The sequence below is a fragment of the Stenella coeruleoalba genome, assembly GCF_951394435.1.
Source record: "Stenella coeruleoalba genome assembly, chromosome: 20".
NCBI lineage: Eukaryota > Metazoa > Chordata > Mammalia > Artiodactyla > Delphinidae > Stenella > Stenella coeruleoalba.
The window spans coordinates 2645930-2673636 of NC_137166.1; the positions used below are offsets into that span (position 1 = coordinate 2645930).

General features: G+C 49.4%; 1 long non-coding RNA gene across 2 annotated transcripts in view; it reads left to right on the forward strand.

The window, feature by feature from the left end:
* Window positions 1-27707, forward strand: part of LOC307178247 — a 261744-nt gene that overhangs the window by 191178 nt on the left and 42859 nt on the right. For both annotated transcript variants that reach the window (XR_013825151.1, XR_013825152.1), the window contains one exon: window positions 21918-22002. This is a non-coding gene — a long non-coding RNA (uncharacterized lncRNA). The remainder of the gene's footprint in view (window positions 1-21917; window positions 22003-27707) is intronic.

The window sequence follows — 27707 nt, forward strand, 5'->3', positions numbered from 1 at the left end:
CCAAGGTCTCATATTTGTAGGACGACATAAGTCCCCATTGGGCCGGGACAGTTAAGTTGAGCTGATTGTTAATTAATTAATGCCCACTAATTGGTTCTAATGTCTCCTTTCATTTTCAAATGGGCCCCAGTTTGGACAGTCAGTTATATGGTCCCCCTGAGAACTGGTGGACCTCTAGTGCGGTCAGTGCTCAAGACTTTGGTTTTACTCCATGACCCGGCGGACATATTTTTAATGCTCTTTCAAAATGCTTTTGTTCTAGATTTCAGTAGAAGGAAGTGGACACGTGATGCTCTGAGATTCGCTTCTCCCTCTGCTACCACCCTTCTCTCTTACCCGCCCCCCGCCACCAACAGCTTTATTGAGAGATCATTTGACATATCAAAATCGTATATTTTGGCCCCCCCAGGGCAGGGGTCCCCAAACCCCAGGCTGCACAGAAGGAGGTGAGCGGCGGGCCAGCGAGCGAAGCTTCATCTGCCGCTCCCCCTTGATCCCCGTCACTCGCATTACCGCCTGAATCGTCTCCTACCCCACCCCAAGTCTGTGGAAAAATTGTCTTCCATGAAGCTGGTCCCTGGTGCCGAAAAGGTTGGGGACCACTGTTCTAGGGGTACAACTTGACGTTTTGATATATGCACACACAGTGAAAGTTCTTCCTTCTTCCTTTTCTTGTTCTACATGATGGTCTGAAAGGTTTTTGTGTGGAGGAGCAAGAAGTGGAGAGAGATCTAAGACATTATGTACATGATTCTGTCAAAGTATATCACATTGGCTTAGAAAACAGGGAGAAATCGCGGTCCTCCCCCTTGCCTGCTAGTGTGCAGGAAAGTCACTGGCTCCTCAGACCCTTGCCTCAGCTTGTCTGCTTCCTCGACTGTACTTTGTTGCTCACCTATGGCATCTCGCTTACAGAATCCCCCCACTCAGTGATCAAATTGACACCTTGCTCTATCCCATTCCCCACACCGTTTGTAAACTGTGTGCGTGCACCCATGTGCTGATGGAGAAGGGACGAGGAATTTGATGCAAAGGGGTGTTGTCAAGATGAAAACCAAAATAGGCAACATAAAACACAACTTTTATGTTCCCTGAGTGAGAGACAGCGTGTCGTCTCTAGGACGGCCACGAACTCCTGAACGTTCGTTCCAGCTAAACGTCCCAGAGCCCTAGGTGACGGTGGTGATGACGATGACGGTAACAGTGATGGCAGCAATGGAGACAGACCCGTGAGGGTCCGGTGGACACCCCAGCACCGTCAGTGCTGACTTGTGTGCACATGTTCTTCACAAACTGTCCTGGAAAGTGAGGGCAGTAGATGTGGTTTGGTGCCCATTCCTCCAAGTAACCAGCTTGACTCAAAGAGCATTAGATTTAATAGGAGCTTTCAGGACCTTGTGGTCCAATCCACCCCTTTGGATTTCGGCATTTTCGGATGAGAAAATACCGAAAGTCCGGGAGGAAAGCTCCAGGTATTTCTCTTCCTGCCCGAGACTACAGGTATTTAGCACTTTTTTTTCCTTACCTGTAGGAAGGGTGGTCCTTGGGTTTGGCCAACCAAGTGACCTGTTCAGTGATGTGGTCTTCATCCTCCTCTGAGCTGCTCTGTCCTGTGCAGGGTTGAGGCTCAGTACCCCTGCGATGAGCTGCCCTTTGCCACAGCATTACGTGGGCCAGGCCCTTTGCCTCCTGGGCCATCAAGGACCCACCTCCAGGGGCACCCCCATGGCGGCTGGGGCAGGTGCTGTGCCTCAAGGGGAACAGGCCCAGGTTCTCATTTCTGAGCGACCAGATCGTTGAACAGAAACAACTACCTGCTTTGTGCATATCTCTTTCCTTTTGGGGGATCTGTGGGGGAAGAATTGGTGTTGGAGACGCAGTCAGAGACGCTGCCAAAACAATCAGGAGCGCTCTGACGGAAACGAGAGCCAGTTGCCGGCGTCCAAAGCAAGGTTCAGGAAAAGCTTAAATACCTAACCTGCCTCGGTTTAGAGCCCTTCTCGGCTGACATTGAACATGCACCTTGCCTGGTGGACAGGCTTCTCGCAGTGTTTGGGGGGGCTAAGGGGATTGGAATAGCGCTGACCTCATCGGCGTTGGCACTCTTCGGCTCTGGCGCCACCTCTGAGCTCAGGGCAGCTCCATTTGTGTGACTCCACACCCCCACGCGGGACTTGGAAAGCCCGGTGTTTATCCCGGGGAAGGAAAAGGTTGGTTTTGGTGCGGGGGTTCAGGCGCACCCAGGGAGATCTGTGCAGACCACAGAGCAACCATTGGTCTTATTGTGAAAAAGACACATGGTAGAGTTAGGCCAACCAGAGAGCAGATGTCGGACTATGGGATGCAAGTTCTGGGGAATTAGTTTCCATATGTCGATACCGCTTGGAATGATGAGAGCTGTCCAAAATGGAACACCCTGATTAAATAATTGGTGTGTCTGTCCACCATGGGAATTGTTCAGAAAGTTTAGAGGAGCACGTGGTTGAGGGTGTTGTTGAAGAGTTTCAAACCCTGGAGAGGGAGGAGGTGGACTGGGTTACATCTTGGGTCCGAGAGTCGATCAGTCAACAAGGATGGCACTGTCACTGGCTTCTGTTTAAGGGTCTCTGGCATATAGGAACTGGGGTTTCAAATATCAGGCACTCTTAACTAGCTGAAAAAGAACCAAGAATGAGCAAGAAAATACAAAATGACTCTGAGAACTCTGAAGTGATGCCGTGGAGTTCATGCATTTTACTGGTAGGAGAGCACCTAGGGTTCTCATGTACGACCTAATGACTCCTACCTCAGACACAGTTTAGTTCTTACAGACTTGTTTGTCTGGTTCCCTGGCTGTAGCTGCTAGAGAAAAATGCATTAAGGAAATCGGGGGAGAATATTATAATTTTTAATACATTAATAACAAGGAATACATGTGGATAGTGGATCACTAAGGGGGAAACCAAAGTAGAGAAAAGTGCTCATAAGTGTATGGCGATCTGAGGCCATTTAATGAGAGGGCAAACAGTTGTACAGACTTGAGGGCGCTTGGAGAGAGGCAGGTTATGGTGACCAATAAGAAGTTAAATTATGTGCAGTGGTCTGTGTGAAATAAGGCAGAATGATATACAATATGGTTTACAGAAATTTGTAGTAAAAGATTGAAAGGTAGACCATTACCTGGAAATTTGCAATACATATGGCAGACATATGATTAAGATTCATATTATAAAATAACATCTATGTATCAGTATGAAACATATAAACAACTAAAATAGAAAAATGGGCAAAGGACAGGGCATAAACAGACATTTCCCAAAAGTACCGTATGTTGTTTTTGGCTAATTTACATGTAAAATATGCCCAACGTTATTAGCAGTCAAATACAGGCACACATTTTAAAACGAGACCTTATTTTTGTCTGCCAGATTGTCCAAGATTTTAAAAATGCCACAATGTTCCAAGTTGGTCAGAATGCCAGGAAGCAAGTCCTCTCAAACATGGCTGGTATGCGTTTTGGAGAAGCCAGTTAGGCCCTTTGTATCAAATTGTTATTTATCCATTTATCAAATTTATCTAGAAATTCCATTCCCAGCAACTGACCCCTTAAAAAAGAGTATGAAGGTCTGTGTCCAAGGATATACATCAAACTTCGAATTATAAAAAATTAGCAGTAGTCCGAAGTGCATTAATAGGGGGTGAGACAAGAACATTATGGAATGTTCATGTGGTGAAGTATTATGGAAACATCTAAAAATGAGATATCTTTGTAAATTGATGTGCTGTGAATAATATGTCGTGAATGAAATGTATAGTTAATGAAGAAAGGAAGTTGTAGAACCGTATGTGAAATATGATCCTTTTAAGGCATAAAGATGACAGTAGTAGTATTTAAACCATGTTCATACCAAACCGTGGAGCTACTCTCAGTTCTTGGAAAGCAAGTTTCTCGCCAGAAACAGGGCCAGGGTAGGGACGGTCTTCCAACTTTTTTAAAAAATAAAAAAGCTTGGTTTAACTCGCCAGTTGAACAAACACTGCTTGGCATCTTCACCTCCGAATGATTGTACAACATTATTCCTTGCTGTTGTTTTCAGCTCATCTACTTAGTTGTTTCTTTCATGCCAGACACTCTGCTGGGTCTTCACAAAGATTCTCTAATTTAATCTTCACTGCCACCCTCTGAGGCTGTGCTTCCTTATCCGAGGCTCAGAGCTATTAAGTAACTTGCCTTAGGTCACCAGTTAATAAGTGGCTTAAGCAGGATTCAAACCCAGGTCCATCTGCCCTAAGAATCTGGGCTCTCTGCAGTTCATTCATTCCTTCATTCATTCACTAATCAGATATTATGGAGGATTTTTTGAGCCTTTTGCTACACCTTTCTGTTTGAAGACATGATTAAGGATGGGAAGTGTGTATACGGAAGCTCATCTAGAGTGCACAGGAAGGCACTGGTCCCTCTGTGAATCATTCACAAGGGTAAAGGATGAAGACGCTGTTTCTCCAACATCAGACATAGAATCCCCCAGCTGGAGCTGTTATGCCTTTGTGCTATCCATTTCAGAATGGAGGAAAAGTCCTAGGATTTAAAATAATTAGGAAATGGAAACCCAAACTGGAGGGACCCAAGGGGATGTTGGGATCAGTAAGACGTAAGACAAGTGGAAATACAATAATGAGACTGATCTTGGAAGAATAGCAAAACATCATTCTCACTCAAGCCTGGAAGCCCAGGTCAGGCTTTGGGGTGGGGAGCTGGGCGAAGAGCGGGTGGAGAGAGTGGAGACAGGATTAGGAGGTCGGGATGGACAGGACTGGGGGTGGAGCAGAGGGACGGGGGTGTGGGGTGACTCAGGGCTCTACTTGCAGACCTGGACAACAAGAGATTCCACGCTCTCCACCAGGGAGGAGGCTGCTGAACATGGTACCCGGACACCATGGTGATGGACTAACTTGGCCTTCACCCAGAGCAGCCCTGTGTTGAAGCTCCCTGAGCCATGGATGGCCTCTTCACCCAGGCTCCCTGGGAGCTCTGAGAGGAACTGGTGCCCAAGTGCCCCCTCTAAGCCATCCTGGCTGGGCCGGTCTGGGAGGGGTCGGAGTCTCTTTCCTTCTTTACTTTCTGTAATGATCTCCAGCTTAATTCTAAGGTGCATCCAGGGTAGAAGTGACTCTGAAATAGAGCTCTTTTTAAATATGAGTATGCGTTCGCCCATTTCCCCTTCTTAAGAGTGAAGACTTCTTTGGTTTCTGTAAGTGGGGTGCCACTGGGGACCCCTGTATGACAGTGAGGGTGGTGGCTGGGCCCTGGAGACGCCGCCCGGCTTTGCTGTGTGGTCTTAGCTGAGTCCCTTGGCTCCTTGGCCCCCAGTTCCTTCTCAGGAGGACCCTGTCTAAATCCCTATCCCTGGCACCCAGCCCGCTGCCGGCACCAGTAGCAACAGATACTTGTGCAATGAACGCATGAGCAAATGCAAATGCAAATAACTGAACTTAATCCTGGAAAGGCACCCTCCCTACCTGCTTTAATCCTTTATGGCTCTGAATCCAGACTTCTTAGAAACTCGAAAGCCAAGCCCCTCACATGTCACAGGGTGGTAGGTTAGAAGATGGGACGGTGCTGCCGCCGTATTTTCGAGTTTTATTTCATACGCCAAAGCGCTCACATTTACAGCCTTGGAAACCACCTTTTCACTGTTGGCTCGGAGCATCACCAACCCGCCCACTCGCACCTAACTCTGTTAAACCAGCACGAAGCGGCAGGCATCTCGGAAAGGTCAGCCTTCAGCCCAACCGACCCTTCTTCTGTTTTGCAGTTTTGCAGGAAGGGACCTGGGGCTTGACCAAGTCACAAACTGTATGATTTGCGCTTTTCCCCACTAATTAAATTCAAACCATTAATCAGATGAGAGACTGTTTTCTTTTTGCCTTTGACCTCAAGTCGATTTGCTCTTCGCATCTGTCACCCTGGAAACTTTACCCTGTGGGACAGGGCTCGCTCCAGCTTTTGAAGTTGGCAGGGAAAAGATAAGGCCAAGGAGACCAACCAGATTCACTTTATGCAAAGTACCTGTGAGGCGCTCCTGGAAAGCCATCCACATAGACACATTACTCCCACAGCCAAAGAGACGGCGTGCTATTGTTCCGGGGTCATTTGTTTTCATGTTATGTGCCCAAGGAGGTGTGTGATCTGTCTTTCAAAAGCTTGTTACTCTGCAGTGGACACCCCACTCTTTCCTGCCGGGACTGGTGTACTGGCTGTTCTGCCTGCAAAACAAAAAAGTCCTGGGCAGATTTCAGTAGCTGTTTGTTACTCACTTAAAGATCAAGTTCTGCAAGGTAAACTGGGGATGACAACTGAAAAATGAACACTGACCATGTGCAGGGTGCCGCTATTTTGCTGAAAGGTGACCCTGGCCCAAGGGTTTCAGACGAAGTGGAGGTTACACTGTGTCCCACCGAAAAGAGAAAAAGAAAATCTAGAACTAAAGTCGGCCTCTGGGATTTGAACCCGGGGACTGGGGAGAGTTCAGGGCACAAGCCACTGCTCTGTAATGAGCCACGGTGTCTGGTTTCCAGAATGTCATGGTTATCAACCGCAGGGGCTTAGGTGGATTAACATCTGAACGCTGAGGCCGAGGCCGGTCCTGTTACCTGGGCTGCTTTGTTTGCTCATGTGAATTGTATCACACCCACTGCACAGCAAGAAGTTGCTGGAGCTGAACCCAGTGGGACGTGTTTCCATCCCAGGGCAGAGGTGACGGCTGTGGTGAGCTCCGCTCCGTATTCCAGGGCGATTGGACCCCACCATAGTTCTGCGTCTTTTTCATTCATGTGGGTTTCAAGTTTGAACCTCTCTAGATGCACGTGCTGTTAGCTTATTAAACCAGGTAACTGATGATTTTCTCCTAACGAGAGCTTCACGCTGATAAACCTGGTCATTTTGAAAGTGGAGACATCCATCGTCACAGCCCTTTCTTGAATAACATGCTATCGGAGGTGCTGAAATGTGGTCCCTGACCTTACGGGGTCATCTCTAATGTACCCCTTTTTTTTTTATGTGGTCCCACGTATCAAATGAACAGAAACAAGTTTCGGGCGTTTTGAGGGAGAGATGCTCGTTAGATAAGAAGATTTCATAGAAAGCGCTCAGGCTTAAACGAACATCCATCTCAGTGGGACCTTTATAAATACACAGGGGCTGAGACCCTGCCAGAGATTCGAATGGATCCACCATTCGTGCCTCAGACCTGTGTCAGCTTCTTCGCCGGGTGAACTGGAGGCTGAGCTTCAGATCAATGCCACCAAAGAGCCCAGTGTTGAGACCATGAAGGCATCTGGTCAATTCTTGTGAGTGAATGAATAAAGCTGCCTTGGAGACGGGACCAAGTACTGGAACTCCAAGGTCTAGGGTGGGTGGACCAGCCAGCTGGGGAACTGGAGACCATCTCCATGGTCAAGTCACGGGCAGACTCCTCGCAAATCATAAAGCAAATCTCACCTCGTGGCTTCATACTCCACTTACACTTAGAGAGGGGCAAGAAGGGCCTCCTGGCACGAGGCACAGATTGGGCGAAGGTCTGGGGTGGGATGCACCCTGGCCCAGCCAGAAGGCAGTGAGCAGACCTGTATTTTGCCCAGCACCAAAGGCCACCCCTTTATGGGGGAAGAAGGTTTTGGTCGATGCATTCAGAGAAGTCACTGTCATTTCCTGTGACTTTAGTCCAGGAGCCTTCAACTGCTGCAGGAATATTTTGTTGGCCCTCGATGTTTTAAAAAGGAGGACATCTCATGTGTAAATCCACACAGCCTGATGCTCTTGATAAACTCAGAAGATGTGGCCACAGCAGGCCAGTGTTCCCGTCTGGAAACAAGAGCCCGGAGCCCAGCTGTGGCGTCCACTTTGGGCAAGCCCTGCGCTCTCAGTTTGCCAAGTCCCCCCTCTTCCTTATTGCCTGCCCCCATCCGCCTCCCTAGGCCACACTACCTGCCTGGTCCCCGTAGGCCATTGGGTCTGCAGTGCTTCACACAGCTGGGGAAACTTGTCCTCTGTGATGTGTTCACAACTCATGTGGAGGAAAGTCATCCACAGTTGAAATTCCTTGCAGGGGGACTGGATCAGGTCACCGATGGAGGAAGCTGATAGCCAGTCCCAGGTTAACGAGCCTTGTGCTCTAGAGAGGATACATAAATATACCCCAGAGGGGATCTGAACTTTCCCCCACCTATCTGATCCGGCTCTAATTGTTACCAATTGGTATTCCCTTACGCCTCTGCTTTCTTTGTAATAGAGACGGTCTCAGGTTCTCATTCCAAGTGACCCTTTATTCCAACTGCCCATCCATGGGGTCACTGACTTCCTGGGATGAGAATTTAGGGGGTTTTGGTGTTTGAAACATCCTATTTTCTTTCTTCCCTAACCCAGCTCCGTTTATTTTAAATCACCAGGCATCCCCGTACCCTTGAAAGCTGTTCTTACTGCATCTGTATCACTAAGCATATTCATAATTTTACCCAAATCCTGAGACAGGCTTTTTATTTTATTTGTTTGTGCATTTGTAAGAAATGAGCCCTTACAGGAGGACGTGTGTGGTGACTGGGTCCTGTCCTCGCTGGCCTTTTAACATGCGTCATGGATAATTGTCCATAGAATTGCGAGCTGGTGATTGGTTTAAATCCCACACCGTGCCCTCTGACCTGTGACACTGTGAGCATGTTGTGGGCCAGAGTGAGTTCACCACACCCCTCACCCCGGACTGCCCTGAAGTCTAAGCTGGATTAAGCATCTGAAGCATGACTTCTTACAGAGAACACGGCCCTGGGTCCAAGCAGGTGCTGGACCCTTTGGTGTGTACCTGGCCCTAATCTGCCTAATCAGATAAGTTTGGCCACTTACACAGTGAGCCACAGTGGAGAATGACAAGGAAGAGAGACACCTTCGGGGCTTCCCTGGAGGCGCAGTGGTTAAGAATCCGCCTGCCAATGCAGGGACACGGGTTCGAGCCCTGGTCCGGGAAGATCCCGCACGCTGCCGGACAAACTAAGCCCAGGCGCCACAACTACTATAGCCTGCGCACCTAGAGCCCGTGCTCCGCAACGAGAAGCCACCGCAGTGAGAAGCCGCGCACCGCAAGAAAGGGTAGCCCCCGCTCGCCGCAACTAGAGAAAGCCCGCGCACAGCAGCAAGGACCCGGCGCAGCCAAAAATAAATAAATTAATAAATTTAAAAGAAAAGTAAAAGAGGGACACCTTCTCCCTTAGGCCTTCCCCCCCGCCCCGGTCTCTCAGCCTAGGGACGTGTGCCGTGGCACCAGAAGGAGCAGAAGTGTGGGTGTCAGGGCTGGGGGGTGGGCAGTGACAGTAACGAGCACAGGGTCTTTTCAGGTGATGAAATTGCTTGGGTACTGGATCAAGGTGATGGGCACTCACAGTTGTGAATGTACTTAACGCCACTGAACTGCACACCTTTAAATGGTCAAAAGGCAAATTTTGTTACGTGTATTTTACCACAGTAACACAAACAGCAATGGGAAGGAAACAGAAGCTATTCAGTGAGAAGAAATTTTTAAAAGGAAAAATGACCATTGATAACCTCAGGGAGAGAACGAGAGTGTGGGTCTGCCACCTTCCTCATGGGGCATAATTATACATGCCTGTCTCACAAGCACACACACACATGTACTCACCCCCCCCCCCCCATGCACACACACACCACATCTGTAACCGCAGACAACAAGCATGCTTGTCACGGCAGTGCGGACATCCCGGTGTGACCTCGGGCCCAGCCATTTCTTCTCCTGAAAACGGAGACCAAGGCTCCCCCCAGGATTCAGTAAAAACACTCGCACACGTCCAGGGGTCCCAACGTCAGGGTCCTAAACTTTGTGCTGCGTAAAGAGAAAGTGAGCCGTCATGTTGGAGCCATCCCGGTTTTCCAAAGCCCTTTTAGGGAGCCCAGACAAGATCAAACCCAGGGAACTCTCAGAGCCTCCCTAGCCGCCTTCCTATCATTAATTAGCCGGCTGTGTTGATTTCCCCCAAATGCTGAGGTTTCAGATCGTAACTGTGTCCAGGGCTGGGTCTGACCCAGCCACCCGCAGAGCCGAGCCATGCACAGGATGCCTTTGAATGCCAGGGCAGGAATGCCGCTGGGGAAGACCGGCTTGGGGTTCAGAAGGAGGGAACATGGGACTTGCCTCACGCCTGCCGCCTCTGGTCTGGCACGCTGGAACCCAGTGAGATCCAGCCAAACCCTGTGTATTGTTTGCGGGGGCCCCATGACAAAGAACCACAGACTGGGTGTCTTAAAACAGCAGACTATTGTCTGGTTGTCGTGGGAGTCTGGAATCGAGGTGTCGGCAGGCCGTGCTCCCTCTGCAACCTGAGGGGTCCTTCCTTGACCCTCTGTGCCTTTGTCTCCTCATCAGGACCCCAGCCGTGTTCGGTTAGGGTCCGCCCCACTCCATCTTGACTTCATCTCTGATCACATCTGTGATGACGGTTGCCAGGGAAGGTCACATTCTGAAGTCCCTGGCATCAGGACTTCAGCATATCTCTTCCGGGGGACACAATTCAGCCCATAGCACCCAGCAGTCCCTCCACACCCCAGCCCCTCTGGGAACCTCTTGGTGCCTCCTGAAACGCACAGTGACTGTTTGCTCCCGCGCATCGGGACGCTCCACAGGGACCTCTCCAAAGCCCTGGCTTTCACGGTTTAAAGGAAGCCTAACACTGCGGCCATGGTTTTAATTAAAGGTTGATGGGCCATGTCATGACATCATCAATAAAACCAGCAAAATAAAAAGAAATAACTTAATAAGAGGCGTGGGAGGGCAGCCCAGGATTTGTCATGAAATTGCATGATGTAGCAATAAAACGCCATTGTAGAGAACACTGGGAGGGTTCGGGCTGCCCAGCGTGTCCTTCGTTTGCTAAGAAGTTCCACTCCCTCCCATCGACTTTCTGCGGCGCCTCCAGCCCAGACAGTGCCCCCGAATGTGGAATCTGATTTGCTCCCAAGTTGGGTGAACTGAGCAGGTTAATTCCAAACCACTGGGTCTGAGTCAAGTTCTTTTCTGGAAATCGTGCACTGAAATTACCGGCACCCGCACGCCGTGGGGGCCGTGGTGTGATGATATCTCTGTGTGTCACTGTGCCGCCTGCCTGGGCAACCAGCCTGAGACTCCAGAACAGAAGCCAGAGGGGATTCCAGGGTTTAGAATTAGGCTCAGCCTTAAAAATGGGGTTGGGGACGTCCCTGGCTGGATTCATCCGTGGCCGTCATTTCCCTCAAGTTCACGGATAAACAGAAGTTCTGTAATATTTTTCACTTCCACGTCCCTGTCTTCATGGTTTAGAAAATTTGCTTTCTTGGGAACTAGAAAGGTTGGGGGGATTATGTGACCTTCTGCGAGTAGCCATTTAGGAGGAACGCTGATTAGCAGGGACAAGTGTTGATACCACGGGGAGGCAGGTGAACGCGGGGCTGCCCTTTCCCGCAGGCTGTGCCCTGTTGTGTGTTTCACCAAAGCACCAGGCCAAGGGGGCTGGAGCCAGCTTGGGTCCGGCTGGCCATGACATGAACCACTGGGACTGCTTCTAGCAGAGCGGTGACTTTTTGCAATTTTCCCACCCAGAGGGGGTGCCCCTACCTAATTCGCACAAAGATGCCTTATAGGCGAGCATCGCTCTGGTCAAAAGAATTTGACCATCAAATACAAAAGGAGGGTGGACACACCACTTTCCAGTTGAACTCATGCACTCGTTCATTCCACAGTGTTTTTCTGAGCATCTGTTAATGCACTGGGAAGTCTGCTATCTGAGGGAAGGAGGGCAGGAAGAAGCAGGGCCCTTCTGGATCTCAGAGGACACAATTTGAACCAATGGGTAGACGTTATATGGAGGCTGATCACAGATGGAAAACACACACACCAGGATGCCTCTTGGAGAGGTAGTTTAGAATCATCTAGAAAGTGGAAGCTGTGTACATTTCATTCCAGGTGTATCCCCTGGAGAAACCCGGGTCCAGGTGCACAAGACAGTCCACGGCAGCGTGATCATCAGGTGCCCCAGCTGGAAACAACACAAATATGTAAGAACAGTCACTCCAGTGGGTGACGGTGGTGCCATCTATAAGAATGACGGTGAATGGCCGCAGATGAACTCGTGAACGCGGTGAATGGCCGCAGATGAACTCGTGAACGCGGTGGCAAGCAAAGGAAGCAAGTCACCAATACACAGCCACTAAGACGGTGCTTCGTAGAATTCAAACGCAGCAGGGCTCCCTTACATGTTCACGGCCGGACACGCATGTGCTACGTGCGAAGTAGGGCAGGGACGGCGCTCGTGGAGGCTGGGGCCGTGGACAGCTCTGGAGCGAGGAGCTGCCCCAAGGAATGAGTGGGGAAATGCAGACTGAGCCCTAACCAGCTGGGAGCCTCTAGCAATTGCGGACGCAGGACAGACACGGGGGCCAGTGATGTGGCAGGAACGTCTGAGGCTACCCTCTTGGCTCTGCACACAAGGGAGGGCCTCTGGCCAGCCTGGTCAGGGGCAGGCAGAGCTGTGACTCAGAGCATCCTTCTCCTCTGCTTGGCCTGGAAAGGGAAAATGTGAGGCCATTTCTAGGGAATCTGCTGCTTCCAGACGTAGGCTGCATCATCCCTGCCTCTAGAAGGAAGGAGGTGAGGCAGGGGGCATGGCAGGTGGGAGGACCTGATGTCCCATTTGGGGCAAAGGGGCTTGGAGAGGTGGCAGGGCTGTGGCGGACACACCCCTTCTCCGGGGTAAACCACGCTGCTCCCTTTGGGTCCTGACATCCCAGGTGAACCTGCTCTCTTGGCCAACTCATGAGGTCTTGCACTGGATGACCCCTCCTCCCCTGGAAGTCTTTCCTGGTGTGTCAAAGGAGGTGGATTTGCCCCTGTAGGCCGAGGCTGCTGCTCCTAAGATACCCATCTAGTCAGAGTCCCCAGCCAGGCCCCCAACCACGGTGCTCAGACACAGGTGGTACACTAAACAGACGGCACCCTGAGCCCTTGGAGCCCCCGCTGTCGCTAGCTGTCAGTGTTGTGTTAACTCCAGAATACCTTCTCTCACTGACCCTTCATCCCACCTAAATCCACTCTTATTTTGGTCGTTGAGGTCTTGAAGCATCCAATTAGAAATAAACAGCCCCACGGTGGAGTCACAGCCACCATCTCTCCAGCGTAACTCAAAATAATGGCTGATATGTACCCAAAGTCCATGGCATGCCAGGCCCCCTGCAGTGTGCTTAACGTACCCCAGCTGATTTGATCCTTCAAAACCCCTATGATATCGGCACTGCTGTATCCCCCATGTAAAGGATGAGGAGGGGCTTCCCTGGTGGCGCAGTGGTTGAGAATCTGCCTGCCATGCAGGGGACATGGGTTCGAGCCCTGGTCTGGGAAGATCCCACATGCCACAGAGCAACTGGGCCCATGAGCCACAACTACTGAGCCTGCGCGTCTGGAGCTTGTGCTCCGCAACAAGGGAGGCCGCGATAGTGAGAGGCCCACGCACCACGATGAAGAGCGGCCCCCGCTCGCCGCAACTAGAGAAAGCCCTTGCACAGAAACGAAGACCCAACACAGCCCAAAATAAATAAATTTATTTAAAAAAAAGAAGGATGAGGAAACCGAGGCACCAGGCAGTCAGGGAATCTGCTCTTGGACACAGCTGGGATTGGAACCCAGGTCTTCTGGCTCCAGAGTCTGAGCTTTGAGCCATTGCACTGTCATCCTGGTTTGGTTTAATGGGTCCAGTGTGGTAGCCGTGGTAGCTACTAGCCATGTATGGCCATTTAAATGTAAATACATTAAAATCAAACCAATGAAAATTCAGTTCCTTGGTTGCACTAGCTAGTTTAGGCCCAGGGGCCGGGGTGCATTCTCTGAGGTGGTGACATTGGAGTGATGGCTGGATGGTGGAAACGAGCTGCTTTTGTGAATCGCCAGGGAAGAGTGAGTGCCTGAGACTGATCAGCATATTCCGAAAACCCCAGCTGGAAAGGTTCTAGTGGTGGAGAAACAGGAGGAAGGGCCCCGAGGCCAGGGCAGGGCTGCTCTAGGGTCAGGCCGTGGAGATGGACAGGACCAAACCCCAGAGGGCGTGTGGGCTGCGGTGAGGAATTTCCCATCTACTCCACGTGCAAAGCTTGTTGCATTAATGCCTCCAGTCACGGATTCGTGGGAGACATTGGCAGTGTTAATGCTTTTCCGGGTTCCCAGTCCAAACGGGATCACTTGTACTTGCTTTAGATGAACACGCAATAAAAAATGCTGCAGAAAAGATGCTCCCCGCCCTTCCTGGTGGGTTCTCTCTTGAAGGGAGTGAACTGCATTTGCCGTTTCCACACCCTACCTGAACTTGGCCTTTTCTCCCAGCTGCTTCTCCTCTGGATGCAGGGAGGTCCATCAGGTCTGGGTCTGAGGAGCTGGACTCAGTTTCCAAAGCAAAGAGAGACACAGAGACGACAGCAGAGATGTCTGTCTCAACACAGGCAGGAGCTGCCCGGGGGTCGGGTGAGATGCAGATGGCTGGGTGGACATGAGGTGGGCTGACTGCACCCTGTACATTGAGGGCATTTGCTTTCCCGCGCAGGGACCCCCTCTGGAAGGACCCTCGAGGGAGTGATGGCTTCACGAGTCTCCTCCAGGGGAGGCTGGGTGGCCAGAGACTGTGGTGGCAGGGGAGTTGTTTTGCACTGAAAACCCTTTTGTACCTTGTAAATTTTGTTCCGGGTTCATGTGTTAGCCATTCGGAACGTGTGCAAATACACAGCAATTTCTGTGTGTTAATCTGGTATCCTGCTACCTTGCTAAATTCATTTATCAGTTCTGGTAGTTTTTGTGTGGAGTCTTTAGGGTTTTCTATAAATAGTATCACGTCATCTGCATATAATGACACGTTCACCTTTTCCCTTCCAATTTGGATACCTTCTATTTCTTTTTCTTGTCCGATTGCTGTAGCAAGGACTTCCAATACTCTGCTGAATAGAAGAGGTGAGAGTGGGCCTCCTTGGCTTGTCCCAGATTTTAGCAGGAACGCCTTCAGCTTTTCATCATTGAGTATTATGTTGGCTGTGAGTTTGTCATAAATAGCTTTTATTATGTTGAGGTATGTTCCCTCTATACCCACTTTGGTAAGAGTTTTTATCATGATTGGATGTTGAATTTTGTCAAATGCTTTTTCTGTATCTGTTGAGATGATCATGTGTTTTTTGTCTTTTCTTTTGTTTATGTGGCGCATCACATTGATTTGCATACGTTGAACCATCCTTGTGAACTTGGGATGAATCCCACTTGGTCAGGGTGTACGAGCTTTTTCATGTGTTTGCTAATATTTTGTTGAGAATTTTTGTATCTATGTTCCTCAGAGATATTGGCCTGTAGTTTTCTTTTTTGATGGTATCTTTGTCTGGTTTTGGTATCGGGGGTAGACAACAAAATGGTTTTAAGTAGAAGCTGATGGCTATCTCTCATGAGGTCCAACTCTATGGGAACATGGCATTTCACAAGGATTCATTGTTTCATGGTGAGATCGTATAATTGTATAGAACCTTGGGTCTAAAGAAGAACGTTAAAGATCTGGCCCAACCCCCATGTCACAGACAGATAGACATATCCAGAGAAGTCGGAGGTGCTCCTGAGGCCACACAGCTGGTTTGGGGCGCAAATGGGATTAACATGCAGACCGTTTGTCACCAGCCTCTGTTCCTGGAAGATGCTCTGATAGGCCAGATGCTCTCCCTGGAACTTCCCATTTCTAAGTTTCTAGAAGCCTGTAATGAAAAAAGAAAACATAGCCCCTGTAATGGCTTCCACGTTTTCAGAAAGAAAAATGGAGATTTATAATCTGACCAGGGTCTGTGGGCGATTTCTACATGCAAGAATCTGGCGGACAATGTTCTCTGATGCATGAGGCGGTGATGTTTGGGGCCATGTGCATGGTTTATGGCAAGACTGGGGGACTGGGAGATTTTTCGGCAAATCCCAAACATAGCCATATATGGAGGATTTTATGCAAAGTAGCTGACTGGGATCTAATGCTGTAATTAATGGAATGAATACAAAATGCTTTTGTGATTTGTTATTATTGAGCCTTGCTTGTGTAGCAGTTACCTTGTGTCAAGAACCATTCTGAGCACTTCACAGAAATTAACCTGTGCAGTGTGAGCACTGTGTCGTGGTAATTCCAGGTGTGAATTTTGGAGTCATGTAGACATGGATTTAAATACTCGTTCTGCCATTCTTATTAATTATGTGACCGAAGTCAAGTTACTTGACCTCTCTGAGCCTCTGCTTCATTAGTCCATAAAATGGGAACGTTCCCAACTGTCTCACAGACTTGCAAGAAATGAGGCAAGCTCTTAGTTTGAACCGTATAAAGTACTGACTTTCGACCTGTTTTCATTTACAAAACTAGCACTTTCATATGGTTCAAATACATAAAGAGCTTAGCCGAACGCCAGCACTTGGAAAGCACTGAATAAATAATAGCTTTTTTTTTTCCAACTTTAGCTTGAGAGGAGCTAAAATACAAGAACGCTTTCTGCATTGCTGTACGCATTCTCCTTAAGTGCTTTGATGGGCCCTTTTGCCCCAAATTATTCTTCAGCAGGACTCACTAAAATAACTGAAAGGCGTTCACTGAGATCCAGCCCTTGAAAGAGAGAAAATTTTTGATGGTGATTTTTGAGTTTCCATAAGCTCTCGTTTCCAATGGCTTCAGCTCCGGTTGAATAAGGCTGCTCAGAGCAGGCGGCTCTGAGGTGGGCAGTTTAGGTCATGAATCAGGAACGAAGAGCCCCCAAGGCGGGCTCCTGGTGATGCAAATTCCTCAGCCCCATGTCGCCCTTGCAAGGTGGGGGGTCCCATCACAGCCCTTTGACAAACGCACAGCCCCTGGGCCAGGGAACCACAGGAGGTGAGATTCACATGGGCTAATTATATCAGAAGATAGATACCCTCCCCAGAGAGAGACCCTTTCTAGTCCCTTTCCTGCCAAAAACACCATAGCAACCAACATGGAAATGCCATTCTGTCCCTCAGATGTCAGCGCCTTCCTCTGGGACGGAGAGCAGATGTGTGTGCAGATTGCGACCTCCTACCCGAATGGAGAGGTGGCCCACATGCCCAGGTCGCGCTGCTCACTTCAAGGGAAAAGTGTCAAAGAGCATTGACATTTGGGGGCTCAGGAGGAACCCAAAAGTATGGCTTCAGGAGCTCAGTGACCACTGGTCAGGAGTGAAATCGGAAGCCTTCCATTCCCGCAGAAAAGAGCCGTGGCCCTGCCGTGCCGTGAATTCTCAGCACCATTTTCAACACCAGCTATGTTTTTACATGTGTTTAGAGTAGCGTCACGGGTCTAAATCGTCATCACTAAATTGTGTAATTATCCACTCAGTGCGTCACCCATGTCGAGGATGGTATGAAGAATGTTTAATGGGTAGAATTCCTGGGGGTTTATACTTGAGAGTCCCGTCTGCCAGCGCAGTCACCCTGGGTGATTGCATTGCTTTCTGATGCAGTAATGGCCAAACGCTGGTGTAGTGACCTGGTCAACATACATCACGCCAATCACGGAGAAGCCTGAAGTGTCTGTGCACTCAGCTGCCGCCGCCCACGTCCCCACCAGCCGCTTGCTGACTCCAGTGTTACAGATCCTCGACCACAGGGTGCCCCCCGCCCCATGTAGCAATCCTTACCTGCTTTATCAATAAGCATTATAATTGTGAAAGAAAGTTACCAGGAAAACAGATGCTTGATTACGTCATAAAGATAGAGCATAAAACACACATTCAACCACTGATGACACAAAACATTTCATTTTTACCCTGTGGAAATCAGAATACCCTATACAATACTCTCCACGTGTAAATGAGCAGTATAACTTTAGAGAAGGTTGAAAAGGGACCTGGTTCAAAGCTCCTTGAAGATCTGATTTGAAGGCTGTGCTGGGAAAATACAAGATGAGTCTGGAGCATCTTGTAGTGCCAGAAATTAAAGTGTGTGTTTTTGAAAGAAAGATGGGCAGTGTCAAGAGGGCACAGAAGTCAGTAATCCAAAAGATCTTCCAATGGCCAAAATGGAACCATTTGAACAACAAAATAAATAATGAGAGTATTGGGTTATTACCCGAACAACAAAATAAATGTCCATGAGCCCATCCTGATATAAATAGATGATTGAATAAATAAATAAATGGAAGAGAAGGGACAAATCCTTCCTACAAAAGAATTCCACATAATAAATGTACAAGGAATGAGGGAGATCAGAAATCATCGTTAGGAAGAGTTGCTGTGGCAAGATCTACCGATGACGCTGAAGTTAGTAGGTGGGAATTTAAGAGAAGCAGGATAGCTGCAGAGCCTCAAAGTGTCTCCCCTAAAAGGTTTATCGATTGCTGTTACGGCTGTAGCCGTATGTCCACAAATTCTCGGATACTCTGCCCTCCAAGACGTGCAGCTTAAATATGGGCTGGACTTGGTGACTCTCTCCTAACCAAATAGAGCATGGGAGGGGAGAACAGGGAACTTTCAGTGGAGGAAGCTGGCAGGCATCGCCCAAAGTGATCAAGTGATCGTCACCCATGATAAGCCATTCAGACAGCATGCACCTCCCGATAGGTGGGATGAGAAGGACACATCCATTCTGTGACATTCTTCCCCCAAATCCATATCCTCAAGTCTAATCATGAGCAAACAGTACACAAACCCAATATAAGGGACATTCTGCAAAAGATCTGACCAGGACTCTTCAGAGCATTATGGTCACAAAAAAGAAGGGAGGTCTGGGAAACCGTCACAGACAGGGAAGCCTAAGGAGATGTGACAACTAGATGTGACGTGGTGCCCTGGATGGGATCCTGGAGCATGAAGAGGGCCTTCGTGGGAAACAGAGATCCCAGTGAGGTCGTGTCTTAGTACTGTAGCTGTGTTGGTTTCTCCATCTTGATCAAGGTCCACGGGTCAGGTGTGAAGTTACCTTTAGTGGGTGGACTGTATTCAGAAACTCTCTTTACTAATCTTGCAACTCTGAAAACCTAAAATTATTTCCAAATGGAAGGTTTTAAAAATACACGTGGTTCGCAAGTTTTCTTCCCCTACATTGACTATCACCATGCTGTGATAAGATCACTTACTTTTAATAAAAGAGGAGAAAAATGAGCTGGCACCCTCATATGCTGCCCGGGGTCAGGGGGGTGGGTACCACCTGGAACAACGAGTTTGGAGAACAGTTTGGGAAGAGCTGCTGAACCTAATCTGAGCCACCCTAGGACGCAACAATCCCGCTCCTAGGTATGTGCTCAACAAAACTGCGTGTGTATGTGTGGGTGGGGGGTGTGCCGAAAGACACGCGCAGGAATGTCCATAGCAACTTCATTCAGAATGGCCCCACGCTGAAAGCAGCGCAAATGTCCATCAACACGAGGATGGAAAATACGTTGTGACATATTCGCACACTGGAATAGCGTCCAGCAGAGGGTCTCAGAGTGGGGTGCAGGGACCCTGGGAGTCCCCGAGACTCTTTCAGGGGATCTGAGAGAGCATTTTCATAACATCACCAAGATCCGTTTGCTTTCATACTCCCATCGCAAGAGCATCTGGAGGAGAATTCCAGAAGAACTCCTGCGTGACGTGACATCGCAGCAGACAGGATGAAGGGGCAGACGTGAGAGCCCAGCTCTCCTCTGTTGAGTGAGACACAGAGAGATTTGCAAAAAGGCAAAACAAGGGCACTCCACTCACTGCATATTTTGAAAATGTAGTCATTTTTATTAAAACATGTTATTTATAATAACACGTAGTGTGTTTATTACTTTTCCAAATAAGCTAATAAATATGTTTCTAAATTTCTCCATTTTGTTAAATTTCAGTATACATTCATAGACATAAAGAAAGTGAAAGTGTGCTGAGACCAAAGGCTTTGAGAAGTGCTGCCGTTTCACAGTGAGAAAGTCGGGGCTGCATGCTGCGGGCCGGACGGGCGTCACAGCCCTTATGCTAAGTGAGAGGAACGGTCGCAGCCCGGTCAAAGGCTCAGAAACAGCCAGAACCTCTCCTGCGAGAGCGACCAGAACAGGGGGCTCCTCTGCGGGGGGAACGACCTGGGTGGGGACACAGGACAGCCTTGAGGGCTGGCGGGCGTCTGGCTCTCAAGCCGGGTCATGGTTACGCAGGCGCGTCCGCTTTGCAAAGTTTATAGAGCTTAAGCTTTGCGCCCTTTTACCCTATGTCTGTTATCCTTCACTCAAAAATCCCCCCAAAGAGGGACGCTCTTGTCTTAACACTTGAAATAACTGCACTGCTGGACACTCAGCCCCACGGCCAAGCTTTGGGACCAGGTGGCCCTGAGTTCACTGACTAACCTAAGTCACTGCCTAGGCCCCTGGGCTGGTGATCGGGGTCGGGGTGGGGAACCACGGGAGTGAAATCACGCCCTCCACCCCCCTGCCACCCCGCTCCTTCCTCCCCTGCATGAGCAGCTGGCCCGTGAATGTCTCTTGACCATGAGGTCCCTTAACCCACCGCAGGGAAGGAGTTTGCTGCCCCACACCTCCCCCCACGTCAAGCCCGCCCTTGGCGTCAGTGGCCAGGAATGTTCAGTTACTGCCCCAGAAAACCGTGCCGGCTCCAAGACCCACCTCTAAACTGCATGGGATACATTGGCCTGGGCCCCCGATGGCCCAAGCCCCTCACTTATCATCGTTACTCCTGAGTTCAGGAAACGTGCTGCTGGATCTTTCCTCTCCCAACAAAAATGCCCCAAACCTCCGTGGGCCTCCCTGCCCGCCCCCAGGATGAATTACACCGGCTCGTAAGCACACGACTGTCACTCCCCTGCTGCTCACAGCTGGGGCCATATTTCAAATAGCAATTAATTGACGACAAATAGTAATTAATGGGCCACATTCCTCCTTCAGTGAAGTACACAATTCCGTGCTCCTCGCACTGGGGATGGGCCACACTCTTGTTTTCTTTTAATCTGATTTGAAAGAGGAGCGCTCTCTGGGCGGCAGGGACAGAGCCGGGTCCCCTGTGAGTTCATCGGTGTGGCATGCGCGGCCTCACTGCGCTCAGATATGAAAAGTCAACCGTCAGGGCCCTGCAGGGGCCTCGGGGGCGCGGGTGAGGAGCTTAATGAGCCGTGGTCCCAATTTATTAAAAATCATAAATATTCTCCTTGGAGGCCGGGGGCAGCTTCTGGCTCTGTGTGTATGTGTGTACATGTGTGTGCCTGTACATGTGTGCACGTGTATGTGGGGGGGGACTGATTTCCTTTCTTTTTGTTTTTTGAATTTTATTTTATTTATTTTTGTATACAGCAGGTTCTTATTAGTTATCCATTTTATACATATTAGTGCATACATGTCAATCCCAACCTCTGTGGGACTGATTTTCAACGAGTGTGACCGAGCAGGCAAACCTCACTTGGAAGCAGGGTTTTGGATGTGGCCCACGTTTAAGTGCATGTCCCAGCATGTCTCTTGAGAAGGCCCCTCACCTTGCTTATGACAAGAGTGTCATGAAGTAACTGTACATCCTCATTATTCACTTGGCCCAATATTTGCTAGGTTCCTACTGGATTCTCAACCGTGTGCTCAACACAGGAAATAAAAATGGGTCAGACGCGGCCCTTTTCATCAAGGAGTTCACAGTCTCCCTGGGGAGAATGACAGGGACATTTGACATGTGGGGACATAATGATTACATAATAATAGTAATAACAACCAGCATATTAGGGTCACAGAAGAGCATTGCAATAACGTAAACATCTGTGATATAGTAATGTATGCATTTCTTGACAAATACATTCAATAACAAGATGTCGACTGTAATTTCGAACGAGGATAGACAAAGTTTCAAGGTATCCACAACAACGGAAATGTGATATGAAAATATCTGATTTCTGCAGGGGAGAAGTTTCCTTGGTGCTGCCACGCTGCCATCATTTGCTGCCCGCATTCATGTCGGAAGCAACATCTATGATTCAGCGAGAGGTTAGTGCAAATAACGGTAGAATGTTTTTCCCATCCTAGTTTGTGGACCTCCTGGGTTCCCCGTGGTCCAACGCTGCAGGTCATGAACCCCTGCTGCAGGAGGTGAGAGCTGCAGTGCGGGAGAGGCCTGGGTCCCTGAGCTGCACTTTGGAGGGGAGAGCCGCCCGCTGGCCTAAGGAGTGACGTTCAGCTGGACCCCTGTCTTTGCTTCTGAGTCCCGAGCAGCAAGCGGAATGGGGGGAGAGCAGCTCTTAAAATCCTAACTGAACATAACCAGTTCCCAGATTCAAATTCAACCCTGTAGCTGGTGTTCTGGTGCTTCACTGCATTCCAAGCGGGTCTGTGTGTCACATACTCCGTCTCAAGGGAGGAATAAAGGCATCGTCTTAAGATTTGCCAAGGCATGCAATTACTTGAAAAAGCCCCAAACAGTCCAGGCCAAAGAGCCTTTTTTCTGTGAGCAGTCTGGAAATCTAACTTTCGACGGTGTAGTTGAAATTGCTTTGAATACAATAGGGATGGAAGGAAGGGAGAGCTAAGAATTTTCAGTGGAGCGCCTTTATGTGTTAAGCGCTGTAGGAGATGCTTTGCACTGTCCCTGTCTCACTGTACACTGTCTCATTTAGCTGGAAGGCTCTGGCGCTGCCTCACTGCAGAAGAGCATTTCAATGGATTAGGGTGCAAGTAGCACATATCCAGGCTAGTTTAAGCGTTAATTTGAATGTATGGACCCATGTAAGTGGAGAATCCAGAGGTCAGGCGAGCTTCAGGCTCGGTTTGTTCCAGCAGTTGACAGTGCCACCAGACTTGTGCTTCTCTTTCTCTAGGGCAGCTCCACCTACACAATGACTTCCCTCGAGGTGGTCAGGTGGCTGCCAACTGCACCAGATTCCACGCTTCCTTCTTCACCTACAGGAGAGGAGACGGGGTGTCTCCCCCACCTCACCCAACCCAAGTCCCGAGATTTGCTCTGATTGGATGGGTTTATGTTGCAGCCCCATTCTTGAATCCATAACGGCGTCAAAGCACGTTGAAGTATGTGATTTTTCCAAACCACCTGGGGCCTGAACAAATCACATGACTAGGAGGTTCAGGTTCCTCGCAGGAAGGAAGGAAAGAAGGGGGATCACAGATTCTGAGAAGCAGTGAATTACAGCCACTGCAAACAAAACAAAACAAAACAAAACCCCAACAACAACTAACAATAACAGCAAACTTCTGATTATCAAACTGCGTGGGTCCAGTACCATGCTGCATAACCATCGCATTCTGTGCGCGCTCTGCAGGCTTTATCTCATTTCAGTCTCAAAACCCCTCAGCTGTAGACACTTCATCTCCCCATTTTGTAGATGAGCAAGCTGGGACCCAAGAGGCGCGGTGCTCTAAGTGTCTGTGTCTCGTCGGCGTCAGGTCTCCTGGGGAACCAGGTCCAGACGCCTCCCTGGAGGCCCCGCCCACTCTCAGCCTTGGTTTCCCCATCTGTAAAATGAGTTGGGGTAACTGTATCACCCCTAAGGGCCTTCACCGTTCTGATGTTCTAGGCTGCTTGAATCTCACCCTTCTTGGGAGTTGAAGCCTCGGCGCTCACCCTCTGTGTTGCCTTTAGCATCCATGACCCCTGGGTCTTGGGCTCCCTGCCGATGACGTAAGGAGCTCAGAGGTCGGAGGAGTGGCTCTGCGAGTGGCTCTGCTCAGGGCACACACAGCATATTTCAGGCGTGCCTTCTCGGAGGGTGGGGAGATATCAGCACCCCTTCCCAAGGGTGGGGTGGGGAAAAGACTCCCCATCTCAAGGGAAAAGCTCCTAGTCTGTCGGCCTAGACACGGGGAAGGAAGCCCAGGAGCAAAGCTAGCCTCACCTGCAGCCTCTCCACACGTGACAAGGGCTGCATTTTAAATGCGCTTTTTCAGAAGAGCATCAGGTGAAATGGCCACCCAAGCAGGGGGCGACCCGGAATAGCCAACTGCAGGCTGCTCTCTCCTCGAGAGCGTCTGGGGCTTTCAGCTTTGCTGAGACACTGTGTCCCACAGTAACCAGGTCCATCCAACCAAACTGACGGATGAAACAGAAAACCTCACTCAAAGCCAGGGAACTTTGCTTTCACAGCGTTATAACCACTGAGGACCAGGACAGACATTGGCTTAAGTGGACATATTCATGCGTCAGTTACAGAAGAACTAGAACACTGATTATGTCAACTCAATCGTCACCAAAGTAGCTTTCTTCATTATTGAAAATTTTTATTGGTTTATAACATTATATAAGTTTCATGTGTGCAGGATTCCATTTGTACTTCTGTCCACACTCAGCATGCTCGCCACCAGAAGTCTAGTTTCCTTCCGTCTCATACTGTTGACCCCCACCACCCGTTTTGCCCTCCCAGCATTATGCACAATACCTGAGATACAGAAGCAACCTAAGCGTCCATCGACAGAGGAATGGATAAAGAAGATGTGGTACATTTGTACAATGGAATATTACTCAGCCGTAAAAACGATGAAATCTTGCCATTTGCAACAACATGGATGGACCAAAATATCTTTTTAAAAATGGATTCTGGGGACTTCCCTGGTGGCACAGTGGTTAAGAATCCGCCTGCCAATGCAGGGGACACGGGTTCGAGCCCTGGTCCGGGAAGATCCCATGTGCCGTGGAGCAGCTAAGCCGGTGCACCACAACTACTGAGCCTGCACTCTAAAGCCCGGGAGCCACAACTGCTGAGCCCACGTGCCACAACTGCTGAAGCCCACGCGCCTAGAGCTCATACTCCACAACACGAGAAGCCACCGCAATGAGAAGCCTGCGCGACGCAAGGAAGAGTAACCCCTGCTCACCGCAACTAGAGAAAGCCTGCGTGCAGCAATGAAGACACAACGTAGCCAAAAACTAAAAACAAAAATAAAATGGATTCTGGAGTCAAATGCTCACTCACTGACTACCTGGCAGTTTGTCCAGACATGTATGTAACGTGGTTGTCGACCATGAGAGCAGAGTCAGTGGTGTGCTGACTAGTGTTAACAGCCAGTTCTCTGGGCGGAAGCAGTGCTTGCTCATGGCCGTGGTGTAACTACTCTGTCTGTGGCTGATTTCAAGCTGCCTGTGGGACCTCACTGGGAACACATAGTCATCAGGTCTGGAGAGCCCATGCTGGGCGACTCCAGCACACCACTGCCTGGAAGGAGTGTACCATTCATTTTTCATGCAAACTAGGATGGCTTGGAGGGTACAAAGGGAGCGCAGTTGATGACTACACTGGACAACGGGCATAAACCAGGACACTCCCAGGCAAAGTGGGGCGCTCCGGTCCCCCTCATTAGAGATCAGAGAGACCTGACATCCTCCCATTTTTCAGATGAGGGAAATGAGACTCGAAAGGCAGGATAACTTGCCCAAGATATGGAATATGTTACCTAATATCCCAACTGTTGTACCTTCATCAAGAGCACCTCAAATGGCAAAAATGAAGAAAAATAATACCAGCTGGCTGCACTGGGAGAAAAGCCATAGTGTCTGCTGGATGCAAGAGGAGACCAAGGGGGTCTACTCAGGGTCTTCGGGGAGAATGTGCACTGGCTACACCTAGTGATCCACGAAATTGCTCTTACCCTGAATACTCGCCCATCACCTGCCCTCTGAAGGCGGGCGCGCATCAAAAGCCACACATTGGGCACGCGCACACCCTGCCCTGTGATGTGGGGCAGGGGACAGCGGCCTGCCGGGGAGGAGCCTGGGTCCAGCCTCGTCTCCGCCTTGACTGCCTGGGGTCCGCAGGCTCCTTGCTTCTCCTCTCCTCTGCATTTCAGATTCCTTACTTAAAGTAAGGACATTAGCTTAAAAGGTGCATTTTGTTTTGCCCAGAGGATGATTTTGTTGTGTTTTTTTTTTTTTAAAGAAATGCACTCAGGACCTGTGCCCACCAATCCTGAAACATCCCCACTCCCCGGCTCTCCCGATCCTCTGATGGCTTGTTGCACTTGATTAAGTTCCACGACCGGCACATTTCCTAAACCTAGGCTGCCAGATTTAGCAGATTTAGTGTAAGCTTGTCCCATGTCGTATTTAGGACATACTTATACTCTAACAAGGACTCTTTTTTAGTCTGAAATTCAAATTTCACTGGGCATCTTGCATCTTATCTGGAAATTTTACAGAGGCGTTTGAGCGTCACATACCTAGACTAGAGTCTCTAAGGCATATTCCAGCTCTAAACGTTCATAAACATCCACTAATTCATTCAACAAGCATTTACTGGTTACCTATGGCATGTGCATTTTTGCCCTCTGGAAAATACACTGGAGTCCTTATCTAAGCCCAGAATCTACGTAGTTCAGTCTCAAAAATCCATTGCAATCCAAGTACACAGTATACCAATCAAAAGTAATTTCAGAATAACTCCGATACTTTACTTACTTTTCTTTAAAACCACAAAGGGACTTGGACCTACCATCCCTAACAGCATGCCTGGAAAGACCCTCCTTGTCCTCCTTTCCCTGTGTGCCCAGATGCCGCATCAGAGCTGTGCACGCTGAAGGTCCTTCCCAAACTCCACTCGGAGCCCTGAGCCGCTTTCCTCTCCCCCCAGCCCCTCATTCCATTATTATGCTGTAGACCTAGCTGCTCATTCGCTGAAGACTCTCCTTTGGGAAGAGAAAGGCAGTGTTGGCGATTTTAGAATATTCTACAGTGGCCTCAAGGGACAGAGGAAACCCATGAACACATCTGTGTTTGGAATTTGTGTCCTGTTATCTGAGCATCTGGAAACCGTGTTCCCGCCCTCAAGAGAACTTACCAGCTACACAGGGCACAAGATATACTCAGTAAAATAAGTTGAAAATAGAGTTGCAGGGCAGCAGCATTTCAACACTGGGAAATAAATACGAAAGAAATAAAACAGAGGAAGAAGTCAAGGTAGGCTAGAGGAAGGCAGACGATGTTCTTGAGTGATCCGTAGCTGACACCATCGGGGCACTGCCTAACCTCTTCCAGCTCTCGGCACTCCCATCTCATTGGTGGAGGGCTGTCCGAGGTCCCCAGAGTCCGTTCTGCCTACACACATGCATGGCGGGACAGAGTTCCAGGGAATTAACCGCCCTCCCCCCAGGCAGGAGTAGCCCGCAGTCAGTGACTAATGGGGGTTGGCGTGTCAATACCCCAGCTCCCTCCCTTGGGTGCGACAATCCTGAGGTCTGTGCTCTACATCATTTCCCAGATGAACTTGCTTGATAGTGACACCTCCAACCCTCCCCAGTTGACTCTGTCCCTTCTCTGGGTCCCTTCTCCACCTGCCCACTCCCCTGCTGGTGTTCCCTAGGATCACCACCCAAATAAACAACTCACATTAGAATCCTTGTCCTGGGGCAGCTTCTGGGGATCTCAAACACGACAGACACGAATAGCCCAAAGGATTGGCCAAACTCACCTCTGAGGTCAGAAGGAGACACCAACCCAGGAAGGGAAAGGTCCCAGAGGTTTGCCTAAAGAACATATTTCCTGCATTGAGGCCTGCCATTGACCCCTTCCCTCTCGAGAGCTCAGCAACCCAACTAGAGTAGGTGCATCCTCTCCTCCCACTCACAGATGGAGCAGAGGAGCTCAGAAAGACTTGGGACATTTCCCCACGAGTTTCTCTTCCTGGTTTTGCCTTCTCCCACCTCTGGCTCTTTCTATTCTACAAAACAGAAGCTGGGATCACAGCTGTGCTTAC